The 27952-nt window shown below is 39.5% G+C and overlaps 1 protein-coding gene across 1 annotated transcript in view; it reads right to left on the bottom strand.

The window, feature by feature from the left end:
• Positions 1-27697, bottom strand: part of MYO6 (myosin VI) — a 187506-nt gene extending 159809 nt beyond the window's left edge. Inside the window, 1 exon segment of the mRNA XM_030555784.1 lies at positions 27643-27697. The gene's annotated coding sequence lies outside the window, so the exon portion shown is untranslated.
• Between the last annotated feature and the right edge of the window lie 255 nt (positions 27698-27952).

Raw genomic sequence — 27952 nt, 5'->3', positions numbered from 1 at the left:
CACTTGATCCAAGGTTATCTCCTATAACCAGCTATTCTCTGATGTTCAGTGCTTACCAAAACCAAATCTAAAATTTCATCATCTCTTATTGTGACAATTCTGTTGCCACAGTTTAATTAATATTGGTACCCAATTTAGCTAGATTAAAGCTAGCCTGGGTATGTCTCCGCTTGCTACAATGACACCTTTGATTGCAATGTAGACATACTCAGGAGCAGAGTCACTCTATGACTGATAGCGCAGACTCAAGAAGGGAGTATACACCACACAGATCACTTCTGGGTGTCAATGGCTGATGGACCCATGCAGGGACACAGACCAAGGACGTGCAGGAGTTGGTCAAGAAATAACAATAGCTGAGCTGCTAATAGTGATAACAATAAAATTAAGTTCAAACATCCACAAGGAAGGAAAGGTACCAATAACTAATACAGGAAAACTATATTTTAGGAAGACTTCAGTAAAGTAAACTTACTCAAAAAAGGGCCTAAAATCAAAATTAAAGGAAATAAAATCCTTATATATGGAGGCTATGTAGGAAATAATAGTAGATTATCAGAAGACATACATGCCTCTGAACAAAAAGAAAAGCAGGATGAGAAGACCAATATAGCCCATATTGCCAATACAGCTAACTTGAACAACTACTCAAACTTTGCCAATCAGATAGAAATCCTTGAGAATTCGAAAGTTTAATCCTAACAAAGCCAATATAAAGGAACATAAATTACCACAACATTAAGAAGGAAATCAGGGAGGACGGTGCTAAGATTTTAATATAGATAATGTATAGATAATACATATACAGTAGCAGTTAAAGAAAATTGGGATATTTGTTTGGTCAGCGATGATTTCATTGCATCAGTCTTCCCCATGGAGAATGCTGGTGACAACATCAGAACCAGCACACACATAAGCTTGACTGATCTTGTCCATGTTGAGGACAAAACTGTGTTTAACTTCACAGTGGTGAAGTGGTGTTGGTCAATACATGTTTCTGGGGGCATGAATCAGCATTCAGGCCACACTTCCCATCAGTACCCGGCCTGAGCCAGAGAAGCTAATGATCCAACCAGCAGACTAAATTCAGTGATAAATCCTGGTCACGTGCCACTTGAGGCACATTGCGCATATGCTAAGACCACCACGTTTTTCTAATGACATATTTGCCCAATACAGACATAGGCCAGGAGTGGACAAGTGTTTCTCAAAGAATTAGAATCTGCCTCCCTGATTCCAATTCTTCAAGACTTTTTCAGAGGTGCTCCATAACTCTCCATATCGATTTGTATTCTAAGTGTAACACTCTTCTATTGTAAAGAAAGTGTATGTAATTTCACCATCCAACACATCCCATTGCCCAGCCATTGCTCATCTTCAGATAACTTAATGGAGGAACTAATTTGTTTATTGTCTTTTTAAAGAAATGCTCATCAATTTCTGTGTTGCACTGGACAAAATATATAAACAACAAACAATTCAACACTGAAGTCTCCCCAAATCCACATACACCAGCTCTGACACACTAAGTGCAGAAGCAGATTCCTTCCAAGATTTCTCAAGTGAGGAAATCCTGTCTGCAGTCCCCAGGCATTCAAACAAGGGGATTACAGTATAACCATATCTATGTAGCTTTAAGAATATCTGTCATTAGTTATAATAATTGTGAAGACTTCATTGGATAAGAAGTAATTTTTCAAATAATCAGGAACCAAGTCCTTTAATGCTTTACAGATGATTGTCAGCATCTTTAGTTGCACCAGACAATAAAATAGGTGCCCAGTGCAGTTTTTCAAGAAACTGATGTAATACATTCTCCTACATCAAACCATAGAGTAGGATGACTTTATATTATATGCCAGCTTTAGGTTCTTAAGAGCCTTGAACAGTCATCTGTAGAAAGCACCCAATAATTCATGGGAAAGGTCACAATGATGTAGCAAAGCCCACATACAAGGGGGGAAAAAACAACAGTCATATAAGCACCTTGCCAGACTCAGATAAAAAGCTAGTTTAAAATATCTGGAAATGATCAAGCAACAGGTGAGCCAAAAACCGCTCTCCCAAATTAGCAGTTTCAAAAAAATGACCGAAGAGAAAAAATTTCGGTAACTGATGCTAATGCCATCCACCATATTCTCTAGGTGTTTCCCTTAACTCATTTGCATTATCCACACTGAACTTCAGCCAGCTAATTTTCAATCATGTCCCTATCTCGGTGAGCCACTAAAGCAAAAAAATATCAAACTCAGATTGTGCATAAGACAGACCTACAAGTCATCTGTGTACCAAATGCATCACAGCCCAAATTGTCTCACTATCTTCCTCAGCATACATGTTGAATAGAATCAGTGACAGAATAAAAGTCAGTGAAACCGTACAGCACAGAACACAGGCCAATAACCCATTGCCCAATGCCACTTTCTGGGATCTCTATCATAGGAAATATGGAACTACTGGTATTTAGTTAATACTAAATTAATAAATAAATAAATAATATACCTATTCAAGCAAGGGCACACAGTAGATCAACTAAACCTATTGATCAACAGTATAACAGGCTACTGACAATCCTAAAAGAAACAGTATGGGCATTTAATCTCTGTCCATTGCAAGGAGATCAGATACGAAAAAGGTTAGTGTCATTTCTGTCCTATACCCAGGTTGAAAGTCAGAGCAGGAAGTATCAAGAAAATCAGAGGTTTCCAGATATTTCCAATGTTTCTTGTCACGATCTACAGAGAAAGTTTTAACTGGTGAGATAATCAGCAAGACAAAACCCTCTATCTGTACAGACAGGGTTTTGGCCTGAGCATGGGGAGATGGACTACATGACTTTTCTAGGCCCCTTCCATCCCAACATTTCTATGATTCTATAGCTTTCGGCAGAGGAGTAATCCTGTTTCACTGAAATAGGAACAGAACTACAGACCAGCACAATTTCCATATTAGCCACATCCTGAACACAGCTAAACTCCCATCTATGGATCCCTTCCTGCCCTTCTTGCACACAGTGGACAGTGACTTGTTTTTCTGTTGAATTCAAGACCAAAATTCTGGAATACTAGTTTAGTGTAGATTAGTAGGGCAGGGCGGCAAACCAATATCTGGGGTGCCAAATGATCACATTGCAGAGCTGCAAATCCCCACTCTCTCTATTTTGAGGGAGGTGGGGGAGGTGAAAACATTTTCTATTCTGTGACACAAAATACGTAGGGCCAACTCTGCCTTACAGGATTCAGGACCTGACATCCTATTTTAGTCAGATTCATTTTTAAGCCACAGGCAAGTCATTGTGCCTGTGTTTCACATTTTTAGTAATATTTATGTGCATAAAAGAGTGCTGTAAGGCATAGCTAATTTGTTTAGTAGACACCAGTGTGACACTCTGTACCTCGGGAGAACACCCTGCACCCCCATGTTCATCCTTACAATACGATTGTGTGAGAGCCAATGCGAAGTTTGTTATGACGAGTGTCTTCGGAAGGCTCATGATGTACTGAGTAACATACTTCATGTATATAGTTATGAGGCTAAAAATGTGTCCTCATGGCTTAAAACAAGTCCAGGCAAAAACTCCAAGAGCAAAGTTCACACCTCATCAGGACATGCATGGGACAAACCCAGCCTAGCCTCACAGCCTAGCCTCACAGGAACAAGGGACACTGGCCTAGGCAGCAACAAAGGATCTGTTGGACTCTCCAGTGAGTCACCTCCCTTCCCTTGGCCAGTTTGGGACTATGATGAGGTAATGCTCACCTGACTGAAGGGATGGGACAAAGCCAAGACGGAAGAAAGAACATGATTAAAAAGAGAGAAACGTTTTCCATGTGCTCTCTCATCCACCTCCATCTACAGCCACCACCACAAAACGACTGAAGCACTGATCAAAAGGGGAGAGCCTGGCTGAAGGGCAACCAGCCAGCTTGTGGTGAGAAGCATCTAAGTTTGTATGTGTTTTGCTTTTAATTCATTTGACCAAATCTGACTTCTTGTACTTTGACTTATAATCACTTGCAATCTATCCTTTGTAGTTAATAAATTTGTTCAGTTATTCTACTTGAAGCAGTGAATTTGGTTGGAAGTGTGTCAGAGACTCCCCTTGGGATAACAAGCCTGATATATATCAATTTCTTTGTTAAACTTACAAACTCATACAAGCTTGCAGTGTCCAGCAGGCATAACTGGACACTGCAAAACAGACGTTCCTAGGGTTGTGTCTGGGACTGGAGGTATTTGCTAGTGTCATTCAGTTGCACAATCCAAGCAGCGGCTGGCCAAAAGCACCCATTCACGTAGCTGGGAGCAGCTTACATGCTAGAGGCTGTGCATGAACGGCCCAGGAGTGGGGGTTCTCACAACAGAGCAGGGTAAGGATGGCTCCCAGAATCGAGGATTGGAGTGACCTAGCAGACCATCAGTCCAGATAATACCAGGGGAATGTCACAACAATTAAACAAAATCAGCAATTTCCAACAGTCACCACTCAGCATTATCAAAACCGTATTTTTTTTCTTTTAAAAGTGAGACCTGTTTGAAATGACCTGAGTCTAAGGACCAATAAAAATCAATTGCTTAAGCAAAGAAGTGGAACAAAATCATACTCAGAAAGTTTGGGACAGTCTCTTAAAACAGGATGGTTACTAAGTATTGTCTTGATGCAAGCTGCCTGAAAATGAAATACAAATTAACTAGGATAAGCATGTAACAGCTTACTTTTAAACAACTATCGCTGCAGTACTGCTAACCCCAAGTCTTCAAGAATCATGATGTAAGCCCTGAACAAACATGAACTAGCTTATTTTTAAAATCTGACCATTTTAAAATACATTTTAGGCTCTTTTTATTTGCTTTCAGGGCTTTGAGCCTTTAGGGTTAGTGTTTTCAAACTTTTCGCCCCAACCATGAGAGCTAGAAACATTTTTTCCTTAAAGAGGAAGTTTCCATGCAATCACATGACTCCAGGAGCTAGTGATTTAAGAAAAAGCACCAAAAATCATGAGCCTTTCAATAAAATCATGGGTTTGATGCACTGTATCTGTCCAGTTCTTTAAACATGTAGAGTACTGAAAAAATCTTAAATTTTAATTTTTATGGAAAAATCAAGTGCTTTAAAAAAGTGTCCCATCTTATGCAGGAGCTATCAACAGTCACAATTTGGATTGGAGAAACTGGAACACATCCGAGTTAGTAAGACTTGGCGATTTGTCACCCAGTTGCAGCATAAGAGACTTTGAGGCTTATGACAACAGAGGTCCTTGCAGGCTACTGAAGTTTCCTGTCGAGATGTTTAAATGGGTGCAAGAGTCATGGCAGATCAGGCCAAGAGTGCCTAGAATGCTATATCATCTCCAACTGTGACTTGTACCAGTGGCTTCAGTAATGAACAATTAGGCAAGGATAATCTGACTAATTCCCAGCAGTTGGTCGTTGAGTTTATCTCTCTAATCCAGATGGTTGCAATCCTTTCTAAATTTTTTACAGTATCTATTGCTAATTTTTACTATTCAGGTCTCCAATCCTTTTTGGGACCTAACAACTCTTGGCCTTAATATCTTGTGGTAGTGGGGTCAACAAGTTAATTACAAAATCTTATTAAAAATACACACATCCAAGCTTCCTTTCATCAATATTAAATATGTTGCTTTTTCATTTCACTCAGGATCTCGTCTTTATGAGACAGTATGAACAAGAGCACACAAGTGAGTTTTTACTCAATTTTGTTTATGATTATACTGTGTATATACATACACACACATTACCAGTTACTATGCTCATTTTTATAGACCTTCTCTGGATCCTATTTCTGCCATATCTGTCTTGAGATGGGGTGATGAACACGGAATACAGTATTCAAACTGAAGGTGTACAATTTATACAATCCTACTGTCATTTTTCAGTACTCTTCTGTACCCTCTTAACCTGCTTATGAGCAGATATTGTCAGTGATCTGTCTATAACTACACCCACATTACTCTACCCTCCTTCCTCTCCACTTGTTTCATTCCTACTTGGCATTCTCTGATAAGCCAAGATTGTAGACAATTTGGGACAGTGACTTTTTGTTTAACTTAGGGCCTATCAATGCAAATCAGTACAGTTACTATTTCTTCCCATGTGCATTATCTTGTAATGGTCTATAATGAACTTCATTTGCCATCTTACAGTTATAGGTAATTCATCTATGTAATTGGGTATCAACAAGTTTTGCCACTTTCAATGTGAACAGATTATTGCAGCACCCCACTGCTAACCTCTTTCCAAGGAAAAACTGACAATATATCCTACTCCAATTTCTTTTATCTAGCTTTTAAACATATGATCACCTTTACCTCTCGCCCCATGAATACCAAGTTTCTATTTTAATTTGTAATCAAGATGCATGAGCCTTCCAATTTTTTCTTTCATAATTTTTATTTTAAATATCATAAATTAAGCTCTCTCCTCAGTCTAGATGGGGATTTTAAAATTATAGTGACTGTGGGAAAGTCAAATCAAATATATTCGTTTTGCATGTTCAGAAGGAAGTGGGATTTGTGGTCACTTCAATGTTTTGTAGAAGCAAGTTTCATAGTTGTGGGCAGCTACTATGAAAACTCCATCTCCTGCACTCAGGAATGTCACTCTTGAGATTGACTTCCAATTTTTCTAGTGTAACACAGCTATCACAGGCATTCCTGGTCCCCTAGAACAAGTTAGTCCTCTGGTAAAACTGGGCAAATCCCACAGTGAGCTTAGAATATCAGGACCAAACCTTGAATATGATTCTATATTCCATTGGGGAAGCTTATGCAGAGAGCAGAGCGCTAGGACAATGTGCTTTTAGCAGCCCATGTATTTTAGTAGTACTGCAACATTCAGTACTCAACAGAGCTATTTTGGCATAGAACAAACTATAAGAATCAAGCCTAGAGGTCTGATAGAATAGTGCGGTCTTCTGCAGACAGACCAAAGCATTTTTACCCACCACAGTCATTGGCAATTGTAACAGCAACAAAGAAAGTCCATAAAATCCCCAAGGCTGTGTACCATCTTGATGATGAGATGACAAATTTCAGCAATGGACGGTATGTTATTGACAGCAAATTTCTCAAAGCCCTTTCTCTCGCCACATGCATAACCTCTTGAGTTCAGTTCCAGCTACTCTTCTTTACGCAAAGGCTGATGACTTCCTGGCAGTGGAAATGAGCAGCTCTCACTCCTTATAGGAATTTAATGTTAAAGAGATACATAGATTGGGTGTTGTCCAAATTCCCAATACGTTTTATATGAGTGACATTGAAGGCTTTTGGCAGTCCAAATAACTACAGTTCTCCTTCATTTAGTTTATTTCCCTCCAAAAATATTTTTAATATACTAGTAATGCTTGGATGGGCATTTTATAACTAATATTTTCTTCAATTAATTTACAGCAATCTATTTGCCAGGACCTTTTATAAGGCTATTCACAGAGTCTTCCTGAATAGTAATCTATCCAAGTCAGCTACACATTTTTGATAGCAGAAAGGTCACTTAATTCTTAAGTTTATACAGAACTTTACTGAGCAGTATCTAGCATCAGTGATTTATTTCCACTTAATTCATCAATGAGTATCATAAATAACTTAAATTCCACATTTTTTCCTATGGGAACTAAACAAGAATACTCTCCTCTCTCGTTGGCTCTGTAAGGAATTCTAGCAATGAAGATTTCCAGTTTTCATAAGCTAAGGGAGTACCTGAGATGTCTGCATACTCGGCCCAGCCTCCAGGAGCTGCAATTTATCAATTGTATATTTGAAGAATGGCACAAGAATGGGTGGGAAAATGATCAATTTGTGTCTAAAATACATACGGTACCTTACAATGAACACAGCTGACAGGGAAAAGCTGTGGCATCTCCAAACACATTTTCAAACTAGGATTTTTTTTTTCTTGTTTAGTAAGTTCTGTTTGCAATTACTGTGAGATACGAATCCAGAGCTCTAGCATCCATCAGCAGGAATGCTGCTTCAGGTTAAAAGTCTGAAGCTTCCCAAAACATATTTAAACAAACACAATATTCCTTTCATTATTTATTGGGTCCCTAACAATGGCAGTCTACTCTATTGCTCTCTGGGTATTTTGCCCTACACCTCCAATCACAAACTTGAGAGTTACTCGGAGTGGTTACAATGAAAGTCAAGTATAGGTCTAATATGTACAGAGCAAAACTCTGGGTAGTATTTCAGCACCATGTTTACTTTAAAAATCTTCATTATTATAGAGCTCAAATAGTTACCAAAACATTTTTTCCCTTTCAGAGATGTTATAACCAATCATAAGCTTCTTAAAACAAACAAGATAATTATAAATTATCCTCAATTCTCCCCAAATTTAGTGACACAAGCAGTTAAAATTCTGCTAGGCTGTGACTAACTTCAAAAACTCACAACAAACATCATGCTAGAACAGCAACGTGTTAAAACTGCTAGGAATTAATCAAGAAATCCTATCTACGCACAGACAAATCAGGTCAAGTCACTAATTTTCTTTTTCCAACCTGTTGGGGGCGAGGGCAAGGGGGTTTCGAGGTGTAAATTGGGATCTAGATCTTTCCTGTGCCATCACTTTCATTTTTTCCCTTCACCAACCTTTAAGGAGCATGGATACATTTTTTTTTTTAACCAGGGCTTTCACATGGCTTTCAGAGCCTATTGTTACCATAAAGCAGAATCCACCATGACTCTCTCCATCTTCAAGGTATAGTATGTTGTTTGAATTTCCTGTATGTTTTCAGAGCTTGAAAAGCTGCTAAGAAATGTAATTACCCTTTGCCTACTAGCCTGGATGAAAAATATCGTATTTCCATGCCCCTCTCCTCCCAATACCATGCTTATTGAAATTTACATTCCCATATATTTCCACCCTTCCCCACAAATAAATCTCCATCTTGCTGTTCCTACTCCCCAAAGAGGAATGGAAAAATAAGGCAGGCATTGACTGCCTTTGCAGCTAGCGCCTGAAGTTAAACAGATCATTACAACAAGAGAGAGGAAAGATTTCAGGTTCATCCCATCCTTTAACTAAACATCCACATTATGAGAGGTCCAAAGCTTCTCAATGAGGTCACTACTATGCATTAACTGGGAATTTGTGACATCACTGCCTGGCACCAAATGGAAGGTCAATCAACCAATAATTGAAGACAAATATAATCCATATTAAAACTTGAGATATAACTAATCAAATGCAACTAACATGAGCCCTACCTGACATGGGTTTGTCGAGCCCGATGCTCATGTAGCCGTTGCAGAAAAGAGCACCCACAGTGTACTCTGACTGCAATCCAGTGGCTACGGTAGCCTAATCAGATAGAAGTGCTATCTCCCCAGAAGGTGAGGATATAAACTGGAAACCAGGAAACAGTAGCAGGAAGTCAGGAAGCTGTGAGTTCTGCAGTTTCACTATGTGACAAAATGCTCTTTCCTTAGCTTTTTTTTTTAAACAGAAATGTAACCTTTGTTCAGTTTATACTATGGCTTTCATTCTTTGTTGAATCTAATTTATACTGCAGTTTCCTTTCTTCTCATGAGAATAACCTCTGCACAACTGATCTGTAGAAAGGGAGACTGGAGGTAGCAAAAGCACTGTTTAAATGCCAACACTTAAGCAAATTACCAAAATGTCATACACACTACTTGGCCAAATTCCAGAAACTAAGCTATTGATATATTCCTTAGTAATCTGGGTTCAATTCCTACTACTTCCTTTATAAAGCACTTTCAGATCTACTGATAAAAAGTACTAGACATTATTATTATTATTATTATTATTATTATTATATTTATTATTAGAGTACAATGTACACTTCAGTTATTTTTAAAACTACTCTGGAGGTCATCAGATCTGCCCATATTAATGCTAAAAAACCTTAAGGAAAAAAATGCAATAAAAAGTTTACATTTATAAATTTCAGCTTACCAAAATAGGTAGACTGCTATACAACCCACAAAGCAAGTACCTACACACAAATACATAAAAGTTCCCTATTCTCCTCTGAGCACTCGCCTTCCTTTCCCCATAAATTCTACTCTTCCCAATTCTCTCCATTTCCCATCCTGCCATTTAACAAACATTTATCTGAAACACCCAGGAAAAAATCAAGGGACATCATCTTGTTCATATGACTGAAATTCAGATTTAAGGCTTAATAGTTTTAACATTTCACCTAGCAAGCAACAAAACATTTTAGTTAATAACTTATTCATAGATGCACAGCTCTCATCAACAGTTTCTATGTATTTTTTTAAATCAACTATGTTAAGATAATGAAGTATTCCTATTCTAAAATATGTGATAATTAATGTTTTGAAGAATTTTCCTAACTGGGAAATAAAAGTGCAGGAGAAAGGAGATGGGTAGATTGCTGACAGGCTTTCAGGCCTTGCCAATAATCATAGGAAAATGAGGTATCCTCACACCTTCAGAAGAAAATTATTTTTAACCAATATTTAAAACAGGAGTCAGCCACCCATTCCTAAAGAGAAAAACTAAGTCAGTGTTTATTTTAGACACAAAGCACACCCTGCAAACATGAGATATATCTATTAGCATGAAGCAACCTTTTCCTGTACTTGTCTTTGTTAATTAAAATAATCTACATTATAAAGAGAAGTTAATTTTAAAGCCAAGCAGTAAACTTAAAGCAAAAGAACATGCTAGGATTGACATGTAATTGTATAAAGAACATGAAAATACTGTAGTAAAAATTCACATTCTTTTAAATCATATTCCTAATCAGTGCAAATCTCCTGAAAGGTTTACATCTTCTGAACTATTAAGTTAGGATTTCTTAATGGTTCTGACTATGGGTTACAAAAAACTTATGAAGACTAAACTATCTTATATGGTTCCCCCAAAATTCTGGGGTTCTGATGAAGTAAGTAGGATTGCCATACAACATTTTCTCCAGTCATCTCTACAAGTGACAAAGTAGGCTACTTTTGTATGTAGTGTCATTGTAACTGTATTGGTCACAGAATATTAGCGAGACAAGGTGTATGAGATAATATTTTGTATTGGACCAAATTCTGAGAGAGAGAGAGAAACTTTCAAGCTTACACAGATCGCTGAAGTTGGTCCAGTAAAAAATACTACCTTTTTAAGATAGTACCAAAGTTACCATACAAACATCATGATGAAATGAAGAGGAAAATGAAAGAGACTGAAAGTAGCCTATTTCAATTGGAGAGGAAAAAAATCCAGACACTCTCTCTCACTGGATTACAAAAATGGCTAAATGTTTAGCTTAATTTTGTGCCTTTTAAATATTTTATGCTACTGTTTGCCATACAAAACCTACAGTTGAATACTGTGTATATTACTTACTAAACAGGAAAAACTGAGGCAGATGTCCAAAAATCACCTTAAGTATTAACAATGTTAAGTTTAAAAAAATATATAGGAAGATTAAAATCCCAAACCTTTTTAAAGGTGTTCTCCAAATGACATCTCTAATTAGGTCTCTGTACAATGTTTTTTAGAAATCAGAATAATTTTATATTTCTCACTCAGATAATGTTATCAATAACATTCTCAAATTTTTCAGAAATACACTACATAAAAACGTATGAATTATCTTGACAGGTAGATTTTAAGTGTTCACAAAGATTACAGAGTTTCTGAAGTTTCTTTGGAGGTTAAAAAAAAGTTTTTAAATGTGTATTTAGCAATGCACATGCACCTACTACTACCTCTTAAGCAACTGCATATGTATTTTTCCCCATATTTAGGAAACAGGACTTCCTGACACAAACAACAAATGCAAGAGAAACTCCTTTGTAAAATACATCAGGGTAAATTACTACCCTTTCTTAGGGCCATTTGGTGGAGAAGGGAGGGTTGGGATAATCACATGTAGTGTTTCCCAAAATTAGGAGTGGGGTACTTGATGTGGACTTCTAAGATGTGGCCAACACAGCTTTGTAATCAACATAGCCTTCTCCTAAAGCAATCAGAAAATGCTATGTTAGGCTGCACCAGTTCTATCCACTCCTGCCCTAGATGCCCAGAAATACAATCTAGCAATGTTGCAACAGCGACTCTTCTTCTAACATCAAGAAAATAAATCAGCTATTGGATTTCTCAGAGGTTAATGATATGTTTGGGGGAGGGGAGATTGGACACCTGATGCACCTCAGAGAATTTAAATTGGCATAGCACTTGTTTTTAAATCATATTTCACTACTCATAACCTCCCCACCACCATCTCCCAAAGACAGTCACAACCCAATTTAACTCTACCTGTTACATATCATTAGTATTTTCCCAGATGACACAAGTGAGAGGAAAAATCTTTCTTCCAAATTTAATTAGATCCATGTGTTTTGTTATCTGGCACATTTAAACCTATTATCCAGTTACTCAATCCTTTGGAAAGGAGGATAAAGCCAAATAATTCTTAATCAAGCTTCAAAGAAACTTAAATCTTCTTATACTTTTTTTTATTCTAACCCCTTCTGTGATCTCAGGAACAGCACCTTCAACTCATTATACCAACTCCAGCATGAGCTGACTGACTAGACCTGGAAATCCCTCCATCTTAAAAATGTATTGTTACTAACTCCGAAGTCTGAAGATGCTTCCCCTGGACTTTCCAAACTGAGTTATGGTAAGTCTCTTTGCCCCTTCTCATATCAGAGAGTTACTAATGAACTCAAAAACCCAACCCTGGTTTAATAACCATATAAGAAAACATTCTGGAGATTTCATTACACACACTTTTTAAAGTATCCATTTTGGTTTTATGGCCCTCTGCACCAAAGCAATCCAATTCAAGGCCATCCATCAAACTCACAGGTACTTTTTTGGACTTTATATAACAGGCCTCATCATGTCAAATGTTTACAAGAAGTATTCAATACCCATGAACTTTAGTAAATATTGGTAAATCCAATAGTAACTTATTCTAGAGACAGGTTCTTATTTTTGCACTAATTCCAGCATGGATCTTCTCTGTTCCACCTACATGTAGGTGATACATCCATTTATCATTCTTCTCCTCAAGGGAAAGTACACAAGCAGCAAACACTGCAATCATAATGAGGATAATATCTAAAAATGGCCAGTTTATCAAACTGGTGGTTTTAAAAAATGTATCTATTTTAGGGTTTTATACTCCTGAGTATCTCTAATATCTGAGCACCTTCCATGTAAAATCAACAGCAACAACAAAGTTCCTAGTGGATTTCATGGAGTCTCTGGCACTTCTCCCTCTTAGGGGGAACCCATAACCTCTGCTGCAGGTAGGGTTTGGATTTCGAGGGATTTTTTTAAGGCTTTATTAAAATAAATATTCTTCATGAGAACAAGAAAACTAAAATCTTTTAAATTATGTTTTCTATCCCTTTATATCACTAAAGAGTCCTAGAAGATCATATCCTAACAGATCCACAGCACACCATGATTATCACAATGCTGGGTACCCCTCTGCGAAGATTAGGGGACAGATCTTTATTTAATTTTAAGAAAACCATCTCTCTCTCTCTTGTTTGAAGCTTGTGGTGTAGCTGGATCTATGAAGCCCAAAGGTGCTCTAATAGACAATAAAAGGAAGTCACTGCTGAAAGTTTGCCTCCAACTCACCTGGAGTGTTGCATTTGACCAGGAGCCCTGCTTGAAACCTCGGTGGGTCTTAAGGTGGGAACCCTTGAACAAAGGAACTTTTAAATGGATAAAAAGACTGTCTCTCCCTGAGGTCACAGGCAAACAGACTAGAGAGGTCAGACCTCAAGAGAGGCAGAGGTTGCAGCAGTGTAGCCTGTCTTCCCCAATCCTTTGAAGGGGGTGGGTGGGGCCTAAGTCAAGTGGGATCTACTTAAACTTAGCCTTCCCTTGACAGTTAAGGTAAAACAATATGCATTTAAGATTTTGTTATGTTAACCTTACCTCTCACTTGGTTATATTGCTATAAAATATTAATCATACCATGTTTTGAGGAAGCTATTCTGTCACTGCAACTTCATACTTGTCACAAGCTCCCAGGGAGACATCTATAGCAGAGTCCAAACTCTGTTGGACCTGCTGAGGCAAAATGGTTGGCAAACAGGGGGTGCTGTGGTCTGGTCCAATGTGGGGTGATTGAGGGATTCCACTCTGAAAAAAGTGCAAGTATAGGTCTGTCACCTGGAAGGGGTGCCTTAGAGATAGCAAAGATACAGCTTGCCCTCCAACTCACAACACCCTTCCATCCATCCTTGGCTGGATACGTGCCAGTAAACCTATACTACTTCCCATGGACAGCTCTTTTTGGCTGGTATGGCTCCTCTACCCCGTATTTTTACTTCTTATTTTTCTCTTTCTAGTTCTCACTAAACTACTTGCAATGAGGGTATCCTTGGTCTCACTGAGAACACACATATACTGAACTACCATACTTTGATTTTGAGGATATTACTCAGAAATGTCGTACCTATCAAATATACTCTTACCTGTGTGGTGGTGTGATTCACTTTATCCTTCTGTATTTAAGTCTCTGTTTTACAAAGGCTAGGAGAATATTCTGTTGCATGTACTTATTTATGATTAACTACTCAAAACATAAAAATTATATACATATGCACTTTATATTTCTTATACATTTTGTAAGGAAAAAGTGTGTATCAAGTCCATCAAAGTAACTCATGATCCATTAAACTGGAGCATAAACAGAACCATTCAGAGAAACAGATGGCTAATAAATGAGTCAGTGTCCCCATTATACCATGTTATTGGAGCCTCCACCCTCTCTTCACCTCAGTTCCACCCTTTCCAACAGCCTTCCCATGCTAAATATATTAAACAGGCTACACCTCTTGTCCTCCTAAATTAAACTATAAGCAGGGCTGAAGATAATTTTTGATCATTTTTATAGAAAGTGCAAAGTTATTTAAAAGAAACAGATTACAGTTAGAAAAAGGGCACATCCAACATTGGATTTGGGGAAGCCCAAGCTTCACCCACAATCCCAAAGCAGCTGTTTGTTTTGGCTAACATGAAGAGTGAGAATTAACACTGTTAGCATAAAGTTAACAGGAATTTCAGAGTTAATGTCCCATTAAGATGTGAATTTCCTCTTTTTTACTTTCCAAAGTTATTGCTTTATCTAGATATTTATAAACAATAAAAAGAGCACTCATTTACTACTCTAAGTGCCCTATACAATCTTTTTGAAAAAATACACTGAAGCTAACACACTCATCAGTTTCACCCTCCCCCCTCATCCAATTCAATAAGCCAGTAACAACATAAACAACGGAATATAATTGATCCACCCCACAAATCGCCAGTCTCTCACCAGCGCCACCAGTCATACCCAGTACCCTTCTCCTCACAGGCAAGGGAGAAAAGATGGGCCTTACAGCACATCTTGCAAGCTAACAAAGTCTGTTGTGATCTGCAGAGGAAGAAAGTTTTAGTCTGTCAAAAAACACAGGTGCATCAGTTCTCCTTTAAAAGAGCTAGAAACATTTGTTTTTGTCACATGAAAATGACAAATTAGAAAACTGTGCCACCAACTAGCAGCTCAATTTGAACCTTGGGTGAATCTACCTGTATGAACTTCATAATCACCCGACAGCTACTATAAAGCAATGAATTCAGTTACATGCCTACCAACCTCTGCTGATTGACAATCCTTTTCCAGTGCAGAAGTATTTACTGTAAGAAATCAAATGTACAAGTTTAAACTCTGACGTTTCTGCTGTCTCTCTCTCTCCTAGAGAATTATATACAAGTCTCCCTCGGTAATGCCAATAAAACACGTGGCAATAAGTCATTACAGATGTACTAGGTGCATACTTCAAGTATGTAACTTCAACCACCCAGGAAATGCTCTAATAACCATAACTATCTAGGTGTGGCTTATTGTTGTTACAGTCTTAAATTAATATTTTTTAAAATTAAAAAAAATATTTTAAGGGAGGATTTTTCATCAAACACGTTTTCACTACAAGAAGGAATGTAATAAGGAAAACTACTAGATTTACATTATTATGATGTGCCATTTCCTGGACTCTCATCTCCTCCCTTCCTCTTCAGATTCTGCATCCCTTCCCCTCCTCCAACTTCAAAATGAGCTTCCCTGCCTTTTACACAAAAGACAACTGACTTATGCACACTTGGGACTGGACAGCCAGCCACAAAATGCTATCTGAAAGGGCAAGCAAGCTCCTTGTAAGGGACTTGGGGAGAAAAACAACAGTTTACATTGCTGCTGCTTCACTCCAGAGAATCAATCCACCTCTTGCAAACAGAGTTATTTTATAAACTCCAAAGATGAATTTTTGTGCTTCATTTCTTAGAGGCCCCCAGAACTATTTAGACAATTTCCTTAGGATGCCCTGTGGTTTGCAGCGCTGCCCAGAACCTCCACAATGCTGTGTCCCCATCTCAACACTTTCCCTCGTATGCCCCCCTATGCCAGGGTTTACAAGAGTGTCTTTAGAGGACAGCATCAAAACTTTCACAGTGTCTGCACTGGGGGTATCCTCTCCCAGCCAAACACAGGGTTTTATTCCTCTCCAGCCCTTTTACCCCGCATAGAGACCACAGCAGGCCATAAGGATCTCAATTTAAGTGTAGTATTACTAGATAATCTGCACTAAAGCCCTGTAACAGGTTTCAATTCAGCCTTTTAATGGACACCTGAATCTTAGGGTAGGCCAGTAATTTACAGTAGATGTTTCAGAGCATAATGGATGTGGTGTGGGGAAGGGAATAATTCCCATTTGGGTTTAGTAATTTGAAGAGTGCTAACAGCTGAGCTTCAAAAAGTAGCAACCAATTTGTTCCCTCAGCCCAGCCTCACTTAAATGTTTATTTCCTTCACTAAATTTCCTTTCTTTACCCCCATGTAGATCCTCCATAAATTTCCTTTCCCAAGAGCCTGTTCGCTGCTCTCACATTTGTCCATATTAGACTTACTAGAAAACCATTCCTCCCCTCTCCCCCAACTTCTGCCATTCTGAATGCACATATTTTGGCAATTTCACAGCTTGCATTTTCCTCCCTCTCCACTAGCAAACCAACACAGTCACATTAAAGAATTCATTGGCGTCATCCTTGCTCAGCCCTGAGAGAAGAGAGAGGCCTGGCTCATTATTCTCTGAATTTTAGCAAACACCAGCAAAAATAGCTTCTAAAAATGCTTGCTGTTACCAACCTTGAGTTGCACCTGGAAAAGCGTTGAAAGCCAAGGAAGCACTCTCTGGAGCACAGGTGTCCCTTACATGGAATACTGTTCATACAGACAGCATGCTCGCTCTTCAAGAGAAGTGTCACACCTGAAGTACAACAACCCTTCTATTTACAATAATGTTCGGCATCCTCAACAATAATCTCTAGTAATTACTACTGCTGGAAAGAGACCAATACCAGATGCTTCAATAGCAACCCTCCATTAGGCAGATGTGGGACAATCTGCCCTCAAACAGATCTTCTCTTGATCTCTTAACTATTAGAGACTCGGTTAAACTCTGCAGCAGGAGGTTTAATATTTCAAAAAAACTGTTATAGTTAATTATAACAAATGAATATTCTTGATGTCCATATAAATAGCCAATTCCTTTTTAAATCTTATTAAGATATTGACATCAACAACTTTCCATTGTAGTAAGTTCCACAGTTTAATTATACATGTCAAAATCACTCTCAGGATTAAACAAAGACTGTGAATGGCTTGCCAGCTACAAAACCAGTTTCTCCTCCCTTGGTTTTCACAACTCAGCTGCTAGAACAGGGCCTCATCCTCCCTGATTGAACTACCTCATTATCTCTACCTTGCCTGCATATATATACCTGCCTCTGGAAATTTCCACTACATGCATCTGACGAAGTGGGTACTCACCCACGAAAGCTCATGCTCCAAAACGTCTGTTAGTTTATAAGGTGCCACAGGATTCTTTGCTGCTTTTACAGATCCAGACTAACACAGCTACCCCTCTGACACAAAATCACTTTAATCAGTTTTTGAGTTTTCCACCTTTTAATTTCCACTCACGGTCCCTTTTCTCTTTTTTTTTTAAATCAGAAAGGGAGAACAGAAGTTACTGAGTCTAGCTTCTCTATACCATTCACTATTTTATATATTTTTATTACGTCCCCTCTTATTCCTCTCCACTTTTAGGTTTACAATCCCAGTCTTCTCAATCTCTTCAGATGTAAGATTTTCATGCCTTTGATCATTGTCACCTTCTCTGAACCCCCCTCTTATTCTGCATTATCCTCTTTAAGATAGGGTAAGCAGCAAAATACAGTCTCCGGATGAGACTGCATTGTTGATATATGTATAAAAGCATAGTATTTTTTTGTCAGTCACCATCCTATTCCTTATGCAACATATCATCTTGTTTGCTTTTTTGACCACAGCAGCACATTGAGCGGAGCTTTTTATTGAGTTCTCCACAACACTCAGCTCCCTTTCTTGAGCAGATACAGTTAACTTGCCCGATGATGCGAACCATTCACCTAACTTATTTAGTTGCGTCTGAAGTTCACCACATTTCTATCTGATCCTGACTAATTTAAATAACTTTATGCCATCTGAAAATTTTGCTACCTCACTACTCATCCCTCTTCCAGTTCATTAATATATTTAAGGTTTGGAAGGATGAGATTTTTTAGTCGCTGTCAATAAACATCAATTTCACCGTACACACAAACCAAAATATATATCTATATTTCCATCAATAATATAGACAAAGTAAGAAGATTGCTGCTAGAGTACTTATTAAAGTTTTATTTAAGGATTTTACCTTGTATATTTTGACATTCGATGCTGACAATATGTCTTCTCAGCTATAAAGCATGAACTCTTTGAATCTCAATGTCTATTGTCATTAAATTGTCTGACCCACACTACTGATCCTCCCAAAATTTCCTGCAACTGTGAAAATTTAAATTGATAAAAATACAAAAATCTTAGAAATAAATACCGATGTTACCTGTCAAAAAAATTGTTTTTAAAATCAAATTATTCCAAGCTTAATTGTATTAAACAACATGGGGACCTATATATAACCTTTTGCAATGATGAAAAATTACAATTTAATCCTACTCTTTGCTTGCTGTCTTCAACGCAGTTTTCAATCCATGACAATACTCTGTCTCTCACCCCATAACTACTTATCTTCTCTATTAGCCTCTTGTGTTGAACGTTGTTAAAGACCTTTTGGTAGTCTAAATAAATTTCGTCAACGCTCTCTTATCCACTGACAGATTCAAAGAATTCTAACAGATTAGAGAGAATTTTATTTTGCAGAATCTCTGTTGGTTAGACCCAATCATATCATGATCTTCCAGGTGTTTTCTTATTCTATTTTTAATTATTATTTTAAACAATTTGACAGACACAGGTGAAGGGTTTACTAGTCTACATTCTCTGGATCAACGTTGGAGCCCTTTCAAATATAATCACAATAATTTCTGCTTCTCTACTGCATCTCAGCATGTATTTTAGAAACTAGCAGCAGAACAAACAAGGCAATTGTACCTCAGTTGCTCCCAGTATTTCTCCTCAACTACAGTATTAAGTATTGAATCTCAAAGATGAAACATATATAGAAAGTCAAGAAAAAATTGCTCAAATGGTTTTCAATACTGTATGATTTTGTGGGTCAGCCATCTATAAAAATTAGACACTCAAAACACATCAGTTTTAACTTTAGTTAAACTTATTAAAAGGTTTAAATATTAGATATTCCATACATTGGATATAATTTCAAAAGCTATGATTTTTATTCACTAATATCCACAGAAGACAAAAAGTTATACTGCATACTTCTGAAAATATTTTGCCCTTCAGATGTTTTCAGTCTTACAGTTATCTAGACTACTTTCATTAAATATTTACTTAAGAAGAGCTGAAATATCAGATTTCAGGTTTTGAGACCTTTATTAGATGTGTCTGTAGAATGCTAGCTGATAACTGTCATACAGTATTTTACACCCACATTACAGCAACTACTTGTTTTTATTATCAGATACAAACCTTAAAAAAAAAATCTTTAAACTATTACATATGTTGATGAAATACAAACAAAGGAACCGAACCAAGCCTAACCTTTTATGCACTCTGGTATATAATTTCCCTATGAACTGCTTTCCTCATGGAATGATTACAAATATTCCAACCACATGCACTTGACATTTGTTATAAACACTTTGAGATTTACACAATTACATAAATTTCCACTCAGTTCAAAAAATTCTGTCTTCATAGTTCACAATATCAGAGGAGAGGCACTCTCTCTAATCTGTCTATATCCACAAAAACAACGAGGAGTCCGGTGACACCTTAAAGACTAACAGATTTATTTGGGCATAAGTTTCCATGGGTAAAAAAATGATTTCTTCAGATGCACGGAGTGAAAATTACAGGATGCTGATCAGGTGGTTCCTCAGTTTCTTTGAGAGTGTGTGACACAATCTCTCACCATATTCAGTGTAGTATGTCGATTGCAATGGATTTTTTACCTTCAGTCCATTCGGTATGATGTCCAGCTGTTTACAATTGGAGAGGAAGATGATATCTGTCTATATCTGTGCAAGTTTTTTCATGAAGTTGATGGATTTCCACTTCATAGGGCTAAATTCAGCTGGTGCATGTTTGTGGCTCAGGAATGGTAACATACAAAAGCCAGTAGGAGAACACTTCAGTCTCCCTGGACACTCAATAACAAATTTAAAAGTAACCATTCTTCAACAAAAAAAACAGACTTCAAAGAGAAACTGCTGACTTAAACTTTGAAAACTTTGCAAACTTAACACCATCAATTTGGTTCTCCACTTGTAAGGTAACTCCCTTCTCTTCATGTGCCAATATATATTTATGTCTGTTTCTGTAATTTTCACTCCATGCATCTGAAGAAGTAGGGTTTTTTTACCCATTAAAACTTATGCCTAAATAAATCTGTTAGTATTTAAGGTGTCACCGGACTCCCCTCCCCCCTTTTTTTTTATATAGTTCACAATAGTTTTTTTTAAAAGCCAGCTTTAATTCTTCACTTCACTTTTCACTTCAATTTTTGTCTGTCTTTTAATCAGTCATTACCACAGATGACCATTCTACATAACCAACCTATTAGTTCTGGGAAAAAATATTATGTTAATGGTGTGGTTATCCATACTGTCTGAAAGTTGCAGAGACAATAGCTCAACACAAGAAAAACAAACTTCTTACTGGTAAAATAAAAAATCCAAGGCCAACCACTGTTTGCCACATTACAACAGAAGCAAAATGATAGAACGTTAGAGTATTTTTATTAATTTCACTTTTTTTTATCTTGAAGTATAGCCCTACTCTGAAAAATCTTCAGTAAAAATTGTCTTCTTACTCAACAGCTCTATTCTTGGTGTTTGTTCATAATTAAGGCTAAGATTTTGTCACAGTTATCTTTAGTAAAAGTTAAGGACAGGTCATGGGCAATAAACAAAAATTCATGGAGCCCATGAGCTATCCATGACTTTACAAAAAATGACCGGGGGCAGGGCTAAACAGGGGGGAGGAATGGAGTCCCATGTGGGAGGGACTGACAGGCCAAGACTCCCGCCATGGCAGGGGACACAGCCCTGGCTCCAGCGGCTGCAGTAGAGGGCACAGCTCCCCACTCCAGAGCTTGCCACAGCTGCAGGACAGGGGGTGCACGGCCCCAGCTGAAGCCCCCCAAACCCTGGCCACAGCCAGGAGGGGGTGCATGGCCCTGGGACATCATGGGGCAGAGGCGCACAGCCCCTGCTGCAGCTTCTGCCACAGGCCTGGCTGCAGCCCCCGGCAGAAGCCACAGGGCTGGGACGCAATGGGGCAGTGGGGTGTGCAGCCCCAGCTCTGGAGTGGCCCTGGGACACCACGGGGCACACAGCCCCCACTACAGCTCCCACCATAGGGCTGGGGCGCAGGACCCTGGCTGCAGCTCCCGGTGGAAGCCATGGGGATGGGGTGCAATGGGATGCATAGCCCCAGTTCTGGAGCTGGCTGCAGCCAGGGAGGGGGCTCATGGCCCTGGGATGTCACAGGGCACACATGAGGCTGGAGTGCACGGACTTGACTACAGCACAGCCTCCTGCAGAAGTGGCAGGGCTCGGGCACAGCAGGAAGTGCGCAGCCCCAGCTCTGGAGCTGGCTGCAGCTTGGGAAGCCAGTGGAAGCCGCAGGGCTGGGTTGCACGGCCCTGGCTGCAGCCGCCAGCAGAGCTAGCCACAGCTGTGGGACAGGGGAGCATTGCCCAGCTGCAGTCCCTCCACCCCCCAACAAACCACAGGTCAAGGGCTGCAGGGCCCTGATTCCAGCAGGGAAGGGGCACACAGTCCTGCCTCTAGCCTCTTTGTCTTATTACTCAACAGCTGTATTCTTCGAGGTCCCAGGCGGGAATGCACTTGAGTGCTGGGCAATTCCTTAGCTAAGCCTTCCCAGGCAGTTCGGATTTCAGTATCTGTGTCTTTCTGCAACTGGGTGTGTCCCTACCTGTGTGTGTGCTAGAGAAGGCTTGAGGGCCTGGCTTAGCAGGACAGGGTGAGGGGGCCTAGGCTGGTGGAGCAGGTGGGCTTAGTGGTACCCCAGTACACCAGGTGGCACTCAGAAAGGGGGCAAGCCGTCACACTGTTATTGAAATTTACAAGAATATTAGTCTCAGAAAAATAGCTTGATCCCAGCACAGAATAGCTATGGACAGCAAAGGAATGATACAATGTGCATGTGTTCCCACAAACCAATACACAGCTGGCAGGTCTAATTTTAGAAAACATAAATGGGGGAACGGCGGGAAGAATGAGACTGACAGACATCAGTTAATTCAGAAACCAAAAGGAAAAAACAATAGAAAACAGAAGATGTAACAACATCTTCATCCTGTGGGACACATAGACAACACTATTGGGACTGCAGCAGAAACATACAATACACTAGAGGATCACTCAACTCTCTGAACACCTTCCAGTAACTTAACCCACCTGCATGGGTCCAGAAGTAGTATTAGGCTTAAAGTGATCAGCAAACACTATTTGGGAAAAAATGGTAACTTTCAATGACTCCATAAAGCTAAGCATACATGCATCTTATTCAATTCCTTATCCACACCGAGACGTCTAAATGAAGTGTGTTACAATCACTAAAATATCTGTTTTGATATTTTTAATTCTTCTACCCTGTCATCTAAATGCTGGGTATGTTCCGAAACTTCCATGTAAATTTAAGATTAAAGTGGCTGAACTTGCTGCTCACAAATATGCAATCTCTCGCTAACAATGGCTTAACTGCACTCGCACTAGCCAGGATCCCGGAGGCTGTGAATAGATGTGGGTTCATACAAATACTTCCTCAATGGCTTTACCCAACCCTGAGAGCAAAGTAGAGTCACAGCAGTTGACAGATGAGCAAGACTGAGCTCTGAGTTATCAGTCAAGAGCAGGATTTGCTCAGAGATAACATAAATATAAGCAATACTTGTAATGCTCATAAGACTGTGCTTACCCATGCTTTCTAAGTACTTGATTTAACCCTGTGAGCATCAAAATTTTTGAGGGCAGACCAAGCTCCAGGCAACCTATAAAAGTAGGCAGCTTAGTTTTACTTCAAAAAACTGCTGCCACTTAATCAAATAACCCTACCTGATAAATTCAAGGTTTATGTACCTGCCAGATTTATTGCTTTAGTGCTATTGGGTGTGTACTTCAACATACGAATTTCACTTGGTTGAAATCCAGAAGATTTGAACGAATTAATTAAATCTAGTCAACTTTAAAAAAAAAACGACAAACCACACACTACTATAGTAAACTAAATAATCATTCACTATCATATAAAACTATGCCTTTAACAAAACTGAATTGTCCATTTAACTTCATCTTTGCAAAATAAGTTCAGCAGGATCATTTGTGAAATGTTATAAAAAATGACAGATAGCACAGAGGTTCTCTTTCCATTCAATAGTAAATTGAACGGTACAGTAAGGCCAGGTTCTATATAGCAAATTACTGTTTAAGGGTTCAAACCCAACTGCAACTGAAGTCAATGGGAATTTTGGATTGGGCCCTGAAATAGAATCACTCGCCTTTCCTGCTCCTAACAGGAAAATTTTACTCTACTGAGGAGTCAGTAACTTTGTCTAGATCAATTATTTCTATCAGTATGCCGAGGGTTTTGTTACACTAGATGAACAATATGTACGTCAAGTAAAGTGCATAAAAATTACATTTATATGTATAATCATTAATAGTTAAATATTATAAATAATTTTACTGCAAATGAAAAAGCCCAAGAATCCATAGCTTCATCTTCATATTAAAAATTTATAAATTTAAGAACCCCTGACAACCAGAGAAGACTGCTTAGTCCATCACGCCAGCTCCTTTTAGCTTTCCACATAACACAGGCACATTCAACTTCTTCAACAGACCTTTAATTCAACAGCAATTCTATTCCATATGTTCATTATATCTCTATAGTATTCTCTACTGTCAGTATAGTGAAGTTAGAGACAAGGTGGGTGAGGTAATATCTTTAAACAACCAACTTCTGTTGGTGAAAGAGACAAGCTCTTAAGTTACAGAGTTTTTCTTCAGGTTGGTGCAATAGAAGATATTACCTCACCCACTTTGTTTCTTTAGTATCCTGGGACCAACATGGCTACAACAACACTGCAAACTACAATGAAGTGTCTGTCAGTTCTTCTTTATAAAACACATGTATTCAGGACTCAGCTATCAGTATTTACTACAAGGTGGCACAAAGAAATGTAGCATTTAAAACAACAGGAATGCAAGCACAAAGCTACCACATTTCAAAATCGTATACAAACTTAATATCTTAATATCTCCTAATATCCAAATTTCTATTAAGGTGTAAAATCACATCACTACAAAACAATGAAAATGACAACAGTTTGACATTATAGAAATTATATTTATTTTAAATAAAGTGGCTTTTTCTGGACATATTACTATAAGAGATATGATGACCTATTTAATATGAATTGGACATGCAAGTCCACACAGGTCTAAAATAGCCATCTGGTTCAATCCTATGGCTTTAATCCATGACAGTCACAAAGATTCCATATAGCTTCACACTTTGAATTTTGACACAAGTTTACCAACTCAATTAGCAGTGTCTTCGTTTTTTCATTTCTGCTGGGGTCTTCCTCCTGACTTTATAATTTTATAACAAAATTTAATAATGAAGCAACAACTGTACTTCTACTAAGGTCAGGTCTACTCTTAAAAGTTACATCAACCTAGCTATGCCAGTCGGGGTTGTGAAAAATGTTGTGCCCTGAGTGCCGCAGTTACATCGAATAACCCCTAGTGTAAACACAGATAGGTCAACAGAAGAATTCTTCCATCAACGTAGCTACCACCTCTCAGAAAGGCAGATTAACAACACCCTTGGGAAAAAACCCTTCCATCAACATAGGAACAGTCTATACTATGGACTACTGAGGCACAATTCAACACTGTAGCTGAAGGATACAGTCACATTAAAGTTTATTTTACCATGTTAAAAATAAATATTTTAGATTATGAAAGATTTTACATTTCACTGATATATTTATTGTAGATTTATACTCTCAACCTGGACAATGAAATTAAATCAATTAGTTTCACTTTTGTTTACAGTCATGTTTTTTTTCTGGATCTTATTCACAGGCATAGTTCTGCAGTGTTTGAATATCAAACACTACAGGAATAAAATTGTTTTTAAAAAATCCAGCGGAAGCTTTAAAGAAAATTATAGAAGCATTCCTATTGTTCTTAGGTTTTACCAACCTTATTTCTTTCTAAAAACTAAAAATTACAGATGGAATTTAACCTGAGTGTTTCTCTTTATGCTCTGTTAATTTTTGCAATAAAGGAAAACTTGACTCCGTTCTCAACCTTTGTACTCTGATCACTGCAGAACAAGTTCATAGGCTATTTTATAGCCTACTAAATTCAACTGAATTGTCAGAAATTAGCTCATTCCACAGAAAGTTCTTTACCCTGCATGAGTAAGCCAAGACACTTACTTTAAATAATGACATATGCTTACTCTCACCTTTGACAAAAACACAGTGTGGGTTGATACATTGGATCAACAGCAGTTACCTAAAAAGTAACAAACATCCTTTCATCTAGTCTATTAATTTTGCCATTTCAAGTTTTTACAGGTATCTGGTAGTATTAGGATTTACTAGTTAGGAATCCATCAGTCAAGCATGTGTGAGCATCTACAATACATAGGATACACTGTGCATTGTATTCCAAGTAATGGTTGATTAACTGTGCAGTGAAAGAACATTTTTATTAGACTTTGTTCTGCTTGAAAAGTAATGGGGAGAGGCAGAGCTTAGAAGACAGGTTTTTGGTAGTGTAAATCATTTTTGAGAAAGTGATGAGCATAAAGTAATCAAACCCGCAAAAGGGCAAAAAGCTTCAACAGAAAGTATGCTTTTTGCAGTCCTGATTATATGTCCTTAAACCAGTTGATACAAAACCTCGCTTTGTTCACACCAGGAGTCTTTACTTTGTATAGTTGTACTCGGCACAGAAATGTTTACCCTTTTGAAATGGAGACTACAATAGTCCAACTGGAACCCAATGTAATTTTAGCATTTACCTTAGCAGCAGTTATCTGTAACAGAATGAGAAAACACCACAAGAAGGAATTTCTGAGTGAGATGATTAACATAATATTTTCACTACACTTTCTCTGTATGTATGCACAGTAAGAAAGTTCTCACTGTGAGCAGGAAGAAAAAAAAAAAATCACCCTGCCAGGAAAAGTCTACCTTCTTCTAGCTGAATCCCTGAGCTCTCCCCTTCAATTGCTTAAATCTTCAAATACATAATTTAAAGGCCCCAGCATGAGACCTAGACTCTTTAACTACTATGTAGGGGCTCAGAATGGGTCTGACTGCTTGGGACTCATGCGCTAGTTTTGCCTTTCTATTTCTCCTTCCCAGCGAATTGGCAGACTGTATGTTTATGAAAGAAAGGTGTGTGAGAAGAGAGAGCTACTGGACACAACGAAAATGCGAGAGACAATTAGCTACTAGCAAAGCATTTCCTCTATTTGGGGTATAACAGGGAATTTCGAGAGTCGCCTCTAAGTCAGTCTGATGAATAAGTGTCTTTTCTACAGCTGCTGAGGGAAGAGACTTGCCCCCTACGAACAATGCTCTGGCCACAGACACGGCCACACACAATCGGATTTGGAAAGTTTTCTAATGATCAGCTCACCCGGCACGTTCCCAGAACCTCTCCCTGCCTTCCCAGCCCGACACGCCGCGCGCCCCCGGGGCCGGCAAACGCTGCCCCGAGGCTGTTCCCAGCCGGGCCGCTTGACATCGCCTGCGCGTTTGGCCCCCCACGCCAGGGGCGCGCCCCCAGCTCTCCAGGCAGCGGGGCTCTTGCTGCCACCACCCCGCAGGGCAGGACTCGGAGCGGCCCCGGCGAGCAGGGCGAGGGGGCAGGAGAGACCCCGGGGCGGGTGGCCGGCGGGAGCCAGACCCCAGCGCCCCAGGGCGGGGGAGAGGTGGGGAGCGGGGACCCCGGTGAGCCGGGGCTGCCCGGGGGACAGAAGAGCCGAGCGCCCGGGCCCTGCCGCGGGACTCTCCTGCCCGGGGAGCCTGGCCCCGGCCGGCCGCTGCTACGCCGCGCGGCCCCGGTTACCTGCCGCCGCCGCGCTCTGTCCCCAGCTGATGCCGCCGCAGCCCCCGCGCTGTTGCGGCCCCGCCCCGGAGCCGAGTCTAGGGAGGCGCCGCAGACGTCAGCGCTACGGAGGGGGAGCGCGGCCCGGCCGGGCGCGCCAGTCACGGGGACTCCCCCCCGCCGGCGTTCGGCCCGGGAGCTGCCGGGCTGCGGCTCTTCAGGGCCCCGGTCCTCTCCCCCCCGGCCGGCGCCTGCCCGGGGCCCTCCGCCGGTTGGTGGCCCCGGCCCTTGGGGAGCCGACGGGGCCCAGCCCCTCCGCTCTGGTTCCCCC

The sequence above is a fragment of the Gopherus evgoodei genome, chromosome 3, assembly GCF_007399415.2.
Source record: "Gopherus evgoodei ecotype Sinaloan lineage chromosome 3, rGopEvg1_v1.p, whole genome shotgun sequence".
In the NCBI taxonomy this organism is placed as follows: Eukaryota; Metazoa; Chordata; order Testudines; family Testudinidae; genus Gopherus; species Gopherus evgoodei.
This window is presented reverse-complemented; position numbering and strand designations above follow the sequence as displayed.